Source organism: Danio aesculapii, chromosome 16, assembly GCF_903798145.1.
Source record: "Danio aesculapii chromosome 16, fDanAes4.1, whole genome shotgun sequence".
Classification (NCBI taxonomy): domain Eukaryota; kingdom Metazoa; phylum Chordata; class Actinopteri; order Cypriniformes; family Danionidae; genus Danio; species Danio aesculapii.
Genome location: NC_079450.1, coordinates 22,049,205 through 22,063,510, shown reverse-complemented (window position 1 = coordinate 22,063,510; position 14,306 = coordinate 22,049,205). Strand labels below are relative to the sequence as shown.

The following is a 14,306-nucleotide window of genomic DNA, read 5'->3' as shown; positions in this document are numbered from 1 at the left end:
CAAGAATATGTCTGAATCATACACACAGATGAAAAAAGCAAGTTTACCAAATGTCGGTCATGTCGGTTAAACTAAACGGTCCAGAAAAAAATGCATGTGTATCAATGTATTTTGTTCAGTGAATCAGTGCTAAAGGGAATGATCTAACCCTTGATCCTATGTAAGGGGATTATTTAAACTCGGGATATTGTCTGTGACATACATTCCATGAAGAAAATAAGATAACAATAGAGGCATTTGAGGGAGTTCAAGTACAAACTACAAAGAGAACAACTCCCTTTGGAGAGTACTTCATGCTTTGTAACTTAGCCATTCTTTTTCATGCTCAAACATCAACATTACAATGCAAGAAAGTTGACATTTTTCAAAAAATAAGTACGCTTTTATATTGGACTGAGCTACACAGACAAAATTTAGCAGAGTAATGATGAACGTGTACAGTAAATACAGTAAATGGAAGATCATCAAAGGCCTGTACTAGAATGCTATATTAAGAAGTGAAAACTCAATGTGAAAACTGATATGATGACTTCAACACTAAAAATCAACACAAAAACACACAAATCAACACAAGATCTGATTGTATTGTGGCACAAGCTGTTGACTTCTGAAAGTATAACATAGAGAGTGCGGCTGAAATGTGGGTAGTGAAGTATGTGACGGCACCCAAGCTGGAATGTAGAAGAATAAATGATTAACCCATTACAGCTGCTGGCACAGTGCTTGCTCACAGCAAAGTGTGCAGTTGCTGTGTGGAATTGGCATCTTTAGTCAAACAAATTCTTAAAGAAAAACAAAAATATATGTAAATTAACTTTAACTTTAACTTTGTTCACAGACTTTTGGTCCCAACCGTACATGTGCTTCTCCAGCAACGGCAGCAGGAATGCTTTCATAAACAGGATGCCAACATGAGGGAGGTGCCAGACTAGAGATGATGGTGGCAATCGCCTCCTGTTCGCTTGCTGTTACATTACTACACCAGAGGCATTATATTCTTCTGAAAGCCAAAGACAGAGGCTTGTCATTTCCTGCTCCTGAAAACAAGAGCAAAAATTCTCAGAACTAGTGGATGTGAAAGGTGGGAGGAAAAACGAGCAGCCAGCCGGTGATCAGTGGATCTCCCAGAGCTTTGCTACTCATCAAGCAGTAAATCACAGAGCGGGGAGTGAGCGTTCGCGTGTCATTTTTTTTTCCCCGTGGCATGGCAAACACTTAGCGAGTCCCTGACTGATGGCCGACGAGGGACATCAGGTTCATTCACTGTGGAATTATAGCACCTGCTGCCCTTTCCAGACATTCCCATTCATTTCAGCTCTCTTCGCAGGCTGCCGTATGCTGTTGGAGGGCCCTCAATAGGGAACAGTTTGACGTGATGGCTGGGCATTTAATCAGTTTGGGTTGTTTAAGATAAGAGCGAAGTTTTTATCTTTCTGCAATAACATGCCTGACAGGATGATGATTCTGGTTTTCTCTACTGCACTGCTGATACAGTGCCCTGAGGGGACACTTTTCAGATGTTTGGCACAATTCTAAACAAAATATGAACTGCTGCAAACCACCCAGTGGTATGTAGATTAATGTGAGTCACATGACAAATAATCTCAATCCCCACAATTCTATCAATTTTACACTACATCCAAAAGTAACATCCAAATTCATTTCTCTTGTTTCTGAACACCAAAAATTACAGAAAAAAGTAAAACTTCTACTATCTTCTGCAATAGAAAGGTCCCTATGAGTTCTTTTTTTAATTCTTTTTTTTCCAAATTCTGTTTAAGTCGATTTATTTGTTTGTATATATTTATTATGCATTCATGTATGTACAGTATGCATTTACCTATTAAGATTGCTTCTGGTCTTAATTATCTGGTCTCTTTTCCAATTATCAGGAATGCTTTGTGATAGTAAATAAAATGTGTCACAATTTCTTCAAGGTTTTATTTTATTACTGGTTGTCAGAAGAATCTTAAGTTTTTGTGTATAATAAGACAACTGTTGGGGTGACGTGGTGGCGCAGTGGGTAGCACGATCGCCTCACAGCAAAAAGGTCGCTGGTTCGAGCCTCGGCTGGGTCAGTTGGCGTTTCTGTGTGGAGTTTGCTTGTTCTCCTCGTGTTCGCGTGGGTTTCCTCCGAGTGCTCCAATTTCCCCCCCAGTCCAAAGACAGGTACAGGTGAATTGGGTAAGCTAAATTGTCCCTGTATGTGTGTGAATAAGTGTGTGTGGATGTTTCCCAGTGATGGATTGCAGCTGAAAGGGCATCCGCTGCGTAAAACATATGCTGGATAAGTTGACGGTCCATTCCGCAGTGGCGACCCCATATTAATAAAGGGACTAAGCTAAAAAGAAAATGAATGAATGAAAGACAGCAGTTTTTACTCAGAATGGCAGTTTTTTCTTTTTACCACAACATATTCATACATTGTTTGTGCTTGGTGTGCAGGTAAAAGAAGACTAGTCATTTATGAAGAGATTAACTCGAACTTTGAATTTATATTCTATTCACAGAATGAAATTCTCTCAACATATACAACATTCGCTCGCCAGCCACTTTATTAGGTACACTTATCTAACTATTACCACATCTTTCTAATCAGCCAATCACAGCAGCAACTTAAATGTTTGAACATAGCATAGTAGTTAGTGCCAAACGGGCTGGTCTGAGTATTTCAGAAACTGCTGATCTACTGGGATTTTCATGCACAACTATCTCTGAGGTTTACAGAGAATGATCAGAAAAAGAGAAAATATCTAAGAGAAAATATCCAGTGAGCGATAGTTCTGTAGGCACAAATGCCTTGTTGATTCCAGAGGTCAACGGTGAATGGCCAGACTGGCTCGAGATGACAGAAAGGCAACAGCAACTCAAAGAACCACTTGTTACAACCGAGATATGCAGAAAAGCATCTCTGAACACACAACACGCTGAACCTTGAGGCGGATGTGCTACAGCAGCAGAAGACCACACCGGGTGCCACTCCTGTCAGCTAAGAACAGGAAACTGAGTATACAATTCACACAGACTCACCAAAATTGGAAGATAGAAGATTGAAAAAACGTTGCCTGGTCTGAAGAGTCTCGATTTCTGCTGTAACATTTGCATGGTAGGGTCAGAATTTGGCTTCAACAACATTGAAGCATGGATCAATTATGCCTTGTATCAACAGTTTAAAGGCTTGTGGTGGTGTAATGGTGTGGGGGACATTTTCTTGTCAACTTTGGGCCCATTGGTACCAATTGAGCATCGTGTCAAGGCCAAAGCCTACCTTAGTATTGTTGCTGACCATGTCCATCCCTTTATGACCACAGTGTACCCATCTTCTGATGGCTTCTTCCAGCAGGATAACACGCCATGACAAAGCGTGAATCATCTCAGACTGGTTTCTTGAACATGACAATGAGTTCACTGTACTCAAATGGCCTCCACAGTCACCAGAGCTCAATCCAATAGAGCACCTTTGGGATGTGGTGGAACGGGAGATTCGCATCATTGATGTGCAGCCGACAAATCAGCAGCAACTGTGTGATGATATCATGTCAATATGGACCAAAATCTCTGAGGAATATTTCCAGTACCTTGTTGATGATTGACGGTACCAGTAAGGTGTACCTAATAAAGTGGCCGGTGAGTCCATCTGAATGTAGGTTTGTGAAAAACGCTGCCAATTTCAGAATATTTAGTAAAACAACCGATAGAACTTTGTCAGTGAAAGACCTGCTAATAATTAACTAATCAGTGTCTGGCCAGCTCAGTTCTTTCGAGGAATCTGCTGCAGCATTTAAATAACATTTTAAATGTGCCAATTATCTGTAAAGCAGCACCCTGTAGATAAAGATCCAAGTAAAAAATACATTTAAAAAAGGTCTGGGCATGAGTGAATTAAGCAGTGAACTTGATGTCCAACCTTGTTTATGAATATGTTCAAGGATGAGGTGAAAAGGAGAAAAGAGATGCAGCGAGGGCTGATAAGGACAAGGCACTGGGCACATACTGTGATAATGGCCAGCGAGTTCAGATCCACGCATCATAGCATCCACCACTGATGGGGCCTGTGTGACATGCTGGCATGAAACAAAAGACATTAACATCGGTGGAGAATGTTTTCATTTTTCATCACAGTGTGAATTGCAGCGCCTCAGAATACCATTGTTTTATGGCGACAAATCTTTCAAGTCCTCCATTTTGCATGTGAAAGAAATGTAAATGGAGCAGTTAAGCCAGGGAAAACTTCAAGACGAGACTCAGCCAACAGCTCATTAGTCTGACGGTTTGAGCACACCACAGGTGCTGTGGTGTCCTGGCTAACGAGGTAAGCAATGGTCATTAAAGATTCTCTCGCACTTATTGGTGACACACAGCCGTTAACCTTCGCCACCTCTGCGGATTTTAAGAGAGTTTGACTATGAAAGTTACAAATGTTTTTTTGACCTTGCCATGCTCTTTTCTAATGAAACCATTAGAAGGAAGACATGCAATTAGACTTCGGTTCCTTCAGAAATAAACTTTACTTCAACATAACAGGGTCATCTGTGAGAATTACTGAAGAGAAAGGAACTGTTTAATAACATGCTTTTACTGATCTGATCACAAAATGTTAGTGGAGACATATTAGTGTTTACTTCTGGTATTAATAAGTGTTACAGGTAATTCATGACAAGTAATGTACACTACTTGACTAAAGTCTTGTTGTCAATCCCAGTTTTATAAGCAACAAATAACAAATTGACTTCTAGGTAGCTTTTTCTGATGAATCATCTGTTGAACTGCATCCCAATCATCACAAATACTGCAGAAGACATATTGGAACCCACATAGACCCAAGATTCTTACAGAAATCAGTCAAGTTTGATGAAAAAATCATGGTTTGGGGTTACATTCAGTATGGGGGCGTGCGAGAGATCTGCAGAGTGGATGGCAACATCAACAGCCTGAGGTATCAAGACATTTGTGCTGCCCATTACATTACAAACCACAGAAACCACTCATTATCATACTACAGCCTCCACATCAAAGTTCCTGAAAGCAAAGAAGGTCAAGGTGCTCCAGGATTGGCCAGCCCAGTCACCAGACATGAACATTATTGAGCATGTCTGAGGTAAGATGGAGGAGGCATTAAAGATGAATCCGAAGAACCTTGATGAACTCTGGGAGTCCTGCAACAACGCTTTCTTTGCCATTCCAGATGACTTTATCAATAAGTTATTTGAGTCATTGCAGAGATGTATGGATGCAGTCGTCCAAGCTCAAGGGAGTCATACACATTATTAATTCTTTTCCCCTGCACCGTGACTTTATAATCTATACTGTACATTATTTCTGTTAAGTGACAAGATTTTTGTCTAAGCAAAGTCAGACCTTACTATCCTAATGAAATAATTAAAGGTCAAGGCATGATCATATTTTATTTTGGTAAAATTAGCGTAATCTAGAGGCCTTTGCCTTTAAATAAGCCACTTCTGATACCAAATGCTCAATAAGAAGTCAAGTTATTATTTGTTGTTCCTAAAACTTGAATGAGCGATAAGACTTTTGTCAGGTAATGTATATTATCTTATATTGTGTGTGTTGTGTGTGTGTGTGCGTGTGTGTGTGTTTATGTACTCTATACGTTTTATTACTATACTTAAAGCTACTACTTTATTTTAAGTATCTATTAATTACTGGCTTATTACCCTTTTTATTATGGTGCAGGCTAATTATTGGTACTTAAAGCATGATCTTATTCTACATCTTTAATTTGACCCAATACCTAAACCCAACTACCTTACAAACCATTTATGAACTTTGTTAAGGTATTAGTTAAAGATTTGGTATGGCTGGATCCCACTGTTCACTCACAGCAAACTGATGATATGAAAAGTAATTGATTGATAAACTTGTTTAACATATGTTGTGAACTGATTGGCTAGTTTTGCTACTATTGATTAAGCTAGTTTCACATGTACTTTCACTCTACTACTAGCTTAGCAAAAAAAGAGAAAATTTAAGAAAAAAATAAATATGTAACACCTTTTCTCTAAAATGATACGTACACTATACATTTGGAATAGGTTAAACTGATATGGGATAAAATGGAGCTTAAATACGGGACTGATCTTGGAAAAATCGAATGTCTGATCACCCTAACATGATTTCTTTGTTACAGTAACTTCCATTAGTTAAGCTGGGAAGTTGAAGATGGCAGTTCCCATCATTCCACACTCCTCAGTGTTATCCCTATGCCATTGTTGTTGTTTTGAATGTGTGGCCTATAGTGTCAAAAATCTACAGTTGAAGTCATAATCATTAGACCCCCTGTTTATTTTTTTCCCAATTTCTGTTTAACAGAGAAAAGATTTTTTCAACACATTTCTAAACATAATAGTTTTAATAACTCATCTCTAATAACTGATATATTTTATCTTTGCCATGATGACAGTAAATATTATTTGACTAGATATTTTTCAAGACACTTCTATACAGCTTAAAGTGACATTTAAAGGCTTCACTAGGTTAATTAAGATAACTAGGCAGGATAGGGTAATTAGGCAAGTTATTTTATAACGATGGTTTGTTCTGTAGACTATTGAAAAAAAATATATAGCTTAAAAGGGCTAATATTATTGACCTTAAATGGTTTCTAAAAAATAAAAACTGCTTTTATTCTAGCCGAAATAAAGCAAATAAGACTTTCTCCAGAAGAAAAAAATATTACAGACATACTGTGAAAATGTCCTTGCTCTGTTAAACATCATTTGGGAATTATTAAAAAAAAAAAATAAAAAATTCAAAGGGGGGCTAATAATTCTGACTTCAGCTGTACATACTGTGGCTTTAAAATATTACTTTCCTTAAAAAGTAACCAAGGTACACAATTAGTTACTTAATGCATTACTTTCTTTAAAAAGTAATCAAGGAACACATTTACTTAATTTTGCAAGATTGAATTACTTGTTAAAGTAACTTTCCCCAACACTGGGTATTAACATGCATTCAAAGTCGTCTCCTTCACCTGTTTTCACAATTCGCTCTGCGCTTTGCAGGACATCTGAGAGTGCGATGAACAAATGAATCGTGTTTTTTGTGGCTGTTTAAATGGATTTTACCATAAGGAGTTTACACTATGAAAGCAATCTGGTCAAATGCGCTTTCTAATGCTCTATCTTGAAGTGGTCAAAAGTGGACAAGCCTTTAGACCAGTGTTTCTCAACCATGTTCCTGTGAGACCACCAGCTCTGCACATTTTCCATGTCTCCTTAACCAAACACACCTGATTCAGATTAACAGCTCTTTAGCAGAGACTGAAAGACCTGTGTTCGAAATTGCATACTTCCATACTATATAGTACGCTTAAAAAAGTATGCGAGCAGAGTAGTATGTCTGAATTCACAGGATTCAAAAAACTGTAAATGCAAAAAAGTACTCAGATGACCCACAACTTCTGGTGAGATTATGAAGTGTGCTTTGGATGGATGCTACGCTATCCCATGATTTACCACAAGTTCCATTCATACTGCTCACATTCATACTGCATAGCACGTACTTTTCTAACAGTCATGTAGTAAATTCAAATCCAAATGCAGTTCCTACCGAGTAGTAGGTGACAGAGACGGAGAAAGGAAACATTGAAACATGTTAGTCGTATAGACACAGTGCTGGTGGTCCTCCAGGAACAGAGTTGAGAAACACTGCTTTAGACCACACTTTTACCCGTGTTTAGCATCAACCATTATTACATGAAATGAGTGAACAAAAATGCCTCTTAAAACCAAGAGAGTAAACAATGCCAAAAAGATTGGCAACCCAAAGTTACCCAAGTGTACTCGAACATAATGTGCTGCTCATTAAGTATACTATTTTTGATACTACTGTATACAGAATTAAAAAGCATCCATTGTAACATGCAGGCATACTGTAACTTGGGTATACAGAAGTGAAAGCAGTCAATTTCTTTACAACAAATAGGACTAAACTCTTGAAAGTGAAACTGACACCGAAATTGCTATGAAAACAGTATGCAAATACGCGTTTCTGAATTCAGAAAAGGAGTAATTCATCAATCAGACTAAATGTATCACATTAATAAATACATTTATACTATATAGAGAAAGAAAAAAAACGTATGTGAAAAAGAGTGTCTTAATCACTGAATTAAGAGCATTCATAAAAAACATCCACAGTATACAGCAGGGATTCACACACTTTTCAGCCCGCAACCCCCAAAATTACAATGCCAGTGACTCACGACCCCCAATACCCTTTGAGGTGATTATAAATTTAAAAACCTTGCAAACTCAAAATGGCCCACACACACCAATAGGCCCAAGTCTATTCTTCATTTAATTTTGGAGAACACCACTCTGAGATCATCCTCCATGTTTATTCGTGGCCTACTTTTAATGTTAATGTACGCGAGTGCCGTAAAGGTGTCAGAAAGTTTACCCTGGTGCCATGAAATCAATCTGCTGCATCTGACACTATTGCTGTGTCTTTAATTGAATGCAATGAGACCCCAGGGATCACAATCCAATGGAAAAAAAGTGTGTTGTTTTATAACTATTAACTACAATTTTTTACCTTCTGTAGCATATGGACAAAATATGTTCATCCTAATAGTTTAATAAAATGATAAGGGTGACGCAGTGGCGCAGTGGGTAGCACGTTTGTCTCACAGCAAGAAGGTCGCTGGGTCGAGCTTCAGCTGGGTCAGTTGACCTTTCTGCAGTGGCTGTTCTAGTTTAAATGGCACCCTGGGTGAACCACCCCAAATACACCCCCTTCCCTGAGAAAAAAAGCTGCTATGTGGTTGATTTTACAAATTTTAATATTTCAATTTATACATTTTAAATGTAAATATTAAATATAAATATTAAAATATATAAAAAGTCAAGCACATAGCAGCTTTATTTATTTTTTAAATACATTTAAATATATTTATTTTCAATAAATAACAATTTGTTTATATTATAAATAAATAAAATTATTATACAATTATTATTCTGAATAAATAGCAGAAATCAATGCTAAATGTAACTAAAAAAACAAATGTAAAGACACAACTGGAGTAATTTGCTAAGATCACTTACAAAATCTTCTTCATGAATATTAATTAGGATAATTCTATAGAAAACAAAAAATATGTTTTATAGAATTATCTGTTGTTTAACACCCGACTCATGACCGAGAATTAATGTTATGAAGTCTTACCTCCCTGACTCATCATCTCTCCTTTCTGCTTCATAGCCATGCTCAAAATAAGATCATCATCACATTATATAAACTTTAGTTTTGTTGACTTGCAAAACTCGCTGCGAGTTAACACTTCTACATAAAAAGGCTGTAACTCCAGTTTCACAGTGCATGAGCGTCATGTATTTTATATATAGGGTGCCATTTTATTTGTTTTCAAAAATTGTTTCAATTTGTTTTGACCAGCGTTGTTTCAGTTGCACAAAGAGAATAACAATCTTGCACGTGCAAAAGATGCCAAATGTGGATGCCCCCTAACATCTTTATTCTGGGAATACCACCCTAAATTAGTTCACTTGCATAAAGTTAATCATATCTCGAAGCTTTTACTGGGGCACAGTTGATTGATACTGGGGCACTTTTTTTCTCCCTGTGCCGCCCCCAGTAAGATGCCGCCCTGGGCAATCGCCCATATTGCCCATGCCTAAATCCGCCACTGCGTTTCTGTGTGGAGTTTGCATGTTCTCCCCATGTTTGCGTGGGTTTCCTCCGGGTGCTCCGGTTTCCCCCACAATTCCAAGACATGAAGTATAGGTAAATTGGGTATGCTAAAATTTACCGTAAGGTATGTGTTTAGGGCTATTTAGGGCAAATTAGTTTAACAGTAGCTAAACACGTATGTAATCTAAAGAAATAACTACTTGAAGAGTACCTAAGTCACAATAAACTATAGACTCTAGAATATTCTTATCTCATCTATGGGAAAATAGCTGCATACAGGTTACAAATGACATGAGGGGGAAGTTTAAATGACAAAACTTTCCTTTCGGGAGTGAACTATTTTCCTAAATGTGATTAATACTATTTTCCATCATTACTAGCAACACATTTATCCAGTAGCTGTTGCCAAGAGGTCACTTAAATATAAAACACACCAAATGCCAAACAAGTATGCATAATGAAAATGAAACTTAAGATGAAAAGTGATCTAACTTAATTCACTGCATAGTGCCATACAGAGACAATAAGTAATTTAGTCTCTCTACTACTCCATTTAATGAAGATTAAAGCAATTTTTTTCCATTCTTAAAAAGACTCCTTAAAAGCAGTCCGCAGAGTAAATCCAAATTAGCAGACTAAAAGCAAACATTTTTCTTCTGCATCAGAAAAACAAACGCTCTTTCTTTACAAATGTGTTGTTTTACGATAAACTAAAAAAAGACCAACACCATTCCTCCCTTCACATTCTGCTCAAGCACCATCACTGCTTAGTTGAAGCAATAACACGTCTCGCTCGCAGAGTTCTCCGCTTTGTGCTGATACGCTCAAAAATAATATCATTAGGCTCTCCCTCCTCACCACCACACACTGCATTAAATGAAACTAGCTCTAGCCAACTGTGTCTGAGGCAAACCAAGCCAAGTTTTTCATGTTATGATATGACGGAAACTGGTTGCATCACATTAGATAGTTGACTGCTATCAAAACCAGTCTAAATCAAACATATAGTCTTTAACATGCATAACGTGCATTTAAGTCATTTTCACAAGGGTAATAAACATTGATATCAGCAGCAAAATGACAATTTTAAATCATTTACAAATAAAACAACCACATAGTGTGGTTATTTAAGATAATATATACAGTAGGACTCTATAAAACTACTTTTACACCATTGTTAATCTTAAAATAATGATTACATTCAACAGATTCTTCAAAAAAGGTCAATCAACTAACTACTGATTGGCTTTTGAAATAGTCACCTTGGAATTATAAGGTTCTATCTGTGTTCTGAATGATTTTGAGATATTGAGCTTCAAAGTTTTTGCATTCCAAAGCAAACAGTATGTGTGTAACCTTTATTTTTTAAATAAAAAGTCTTAAAATGTAAACAACCTATAAAAAAATGCCATAATGTAAATAAGTTGTCATTTAATAAGAATATGTCAATAACTCAATTTTGACAAAAAGCAGTCAATTTCTTTACAACAAATAGGACTAAACTCTTGAATGTGAAACTGACACCGAAATTGCTATGAAAACAGTATGCAAATACGCGTTTCTGAATTCAGAAAAGGAGTAATTCATCAATCAGACTAAATGTATCACATTAATAAATACATTTATACTATATAGAGAAAGAAAAAAAAACGTATGTGAAAAAGAGTGTCTTAATCACTGAATTAAGAGCATTCATAATAAAACATCCACAGTATACAGCAGTGATTCACAAACTTTTCAGCCCGCAACCCCCAAAATTACAATGCCAGTGACTCACGACCCCCAATACCCTTTGAGGTGAACAGTATGTGTGTAACCTTTATTTTTTTTAATAAAAAATCTTAAAATGTAAACAACCTATAAAAAAATGCCATAATGTAAATAAGTTGTCATTTAATAAGAATATGTCAATAACTCAATTTTGACAAAAATGTCTGATAGAACCTTATAATTCTAAGGTGACGATATGTGTGATTAACCTAAAAGTACTGGAGAACAAACATGAAATTGAATGGGTGGAGATTTAGCAATCTTTCATCAGAAAGAAGACTTTCATTTTCACTAGAAAGTCCAGTTATGATATTCTTTATTACATTACGGGATAAATAGTTCACAGTGAAATATATGCATGCATTAATTGCTCACCTATTACATAACATGCATTTAGAAAATGGGATGGGATGGATTTTCAAGTCATAAGCTATAAAAATGATGATAAAAAAATTACTTACACAACTAGAGAACTGCATTAGTGAACAAACTGTTCTTTTGAGAGCCGGTTCTTTTAAGTGACACCATTCATGCTTTTCAAACCACACTGAACATTTTTGTTCATGAATTGTGCTTAACTAAGTGGACAAATTATATTTGTCATAGATGCTTAATAAATAATAATTCAATCAAAAATCTGAAACATGGAAATAGTTTTTAAAGTAATAGTTATCACAAAAAGTAGGCTATAATGACAATTTATCGAACCTCATGTTGACTGTTTTCAATAAGTAGATGTGACAGCCACACTTTCACTGTACTGTACTGAAATTTCCGATGACTTAAGCTGTCATTCAAGCCCAGTCATACTGTCTAAAATCTCCTTTTATCGTGGAAGTTCGTAACATAAGGTAAATAATTACATCATTTTCAGCGTTTGAGAGAACTATCCCTTTAAGTAGGCTATTTGTCAACGAGCGAATGGCCAGTGCAATCTGTATATTCCACACACAGGGGACTCCGTCTGTGTCCTGTCATTTTCAAGAATTAGGAAAGAGCGTAAGATTCCTGCGGCGTGTGGTTTGCAATGTTACTCTAATGTAGCTAAACGTTATTCTTGGCTGACCGTGGGGACAAAACCATGAGCTGAAAATGTGAGCTCGCGCCACATTTCTCAACTTGTTTGAACAGCTGATTTGACTCATATTGTGCCGCATCGTTAGCAGGAAGTCAATGTTCGTATAAAAAGTGTACACGAATTTCACTTAATAATTCCTGCTCAACGCCTCGTCAAAGTTGTACTATAAGACTTCATAAAATATGACTCCAATCACGCCAGAAAAAAAACTGAAATACAGCCTACTCATTAATTCGCCAACAAGATAAATCTTCTATATCAATCAACACATACACGCATTAATATATAAACAATCTAAACCATACCTGACACAGATGTTGGCGTTGTTGTAGTCGTTTACTCTTCAGAGCAGCGTGTCGTGGTCCGCATCCCATTGCCTGTCAAACAGAATCGCTGCTGACGCCTCTCTCGGCGTTATTTGGACGCTCTCGAGCCAACAGGGCTTCCCCTCCTGCTTGTCAAACTGGAAGCGCAATCATGCGTTCAGCTGATCGGCGCAACAACAACAGGCACAGTGTCGCGCAACGCAAACAGTTCACACCGCACCGCCCTGCACGCGACGCCCCGGGGGCCCCGCCCCCTCCCATGCTCTCGCAGCTCTCAGCGTGATTAATAATCATGAGGTAGTATCCTTCCTCGGCGCCCATTGGCCGACAAAATACCTTAATTTTTAGCTCCCTCCTCGCTGTCAGCCACTTCGAGGTGACGTCATGGAACATTCCAAAAATTCCTCGTCCCGGTATTTTTCACTTCAAGGGGACACTGCAAAACTTGTGTGCATTGTGCAGATAATAACGACACATACTGTTTTTATTATTATTATTTATTTATATTTTATTATGTATACACATACATAGGCTCTTTTTGTATACATTATACACATATTCATGAGATCAAGTTTGCCTCCGTGGTGTGTATTCTGCATATATATCAGCAATAACTAACCCAACCCTATATATATATATATATATATATATATATATATATATATATATATATATATATATATATATATATATATATATATATATATATATATATAGACACACACACACACACACACACACACACACACACACACACACACACACACACACACACATATATATATATAATAATAATTCAGGGGACTTCAACTATATATATATATATATATATATATATATATATATATATATATATATAGTTGAAGTCCCCTGAATTATTAGCCCCCCTGTTTATTTTTTTTCCCCCAGTTTCGGTTTAACAAAGAGAAGGTTTTTTCAACACATTTCTAAACATAACTTTAATAACTCATTTCTAATAACTGATTTATTTTATTTTTGCCATGATGACAGTGAATAATAGTTGACTAGATATTTTTCAAGACACTTCTATACAGCTTAAAGTGACATTTAAAGGCTTAACTAGGTTAATTAGGTTAACTAGGCATGTTAGGGTAATTAGGCAAGTTATTGTATAACGATAGTTTGTTCTGTAGACAATCAGGAAAAAATATAGCTTAAAGGGGCTAATAATTTTGTCCTTAAAATGGGGTTTGAAAAATTAAAAACTGCTCTTATTTTAGCTGAAGTAAAACAAATAAGACTTTCTCCAGAAGAAAAAATATTATCAGACATACTGAGAAAATGTCCTTGCTCTATTAAACATAATTTGGGAAATATTTTAAAAGATAAATAAATAAAAGGGGGGCTAATATATATATATATATATATATATATATATATATATATATATATATATATATATATATATATATATATATATATATATATATATATATATA

The 14,306-nt window shown here is 36.4% G+C and overlaps 1 protein-coding gene across 1 annotated transcript in view; it reads right to left on the bottom strand.

Annotated features, from left to right (window-relative positions):
* LOC130242768 (transcription factor HIVEP3) overlaps positions 1-13,047 on the bottom strand; it is a 119,030-nt gene extending 105,983 nt beyond the window's left edge. The window contains exon 1 of the mRNA XM_056474670.1: positions 12,826-13,047. The gene's annotated coding sequence lies outside the window, so the exon portion shown is untranslated. The remainder of the gene's footprint in view (positions 1-12,825) is intronic.
* Positions 13,048-14,306: the final 1,259 nt, after the last annotated feature.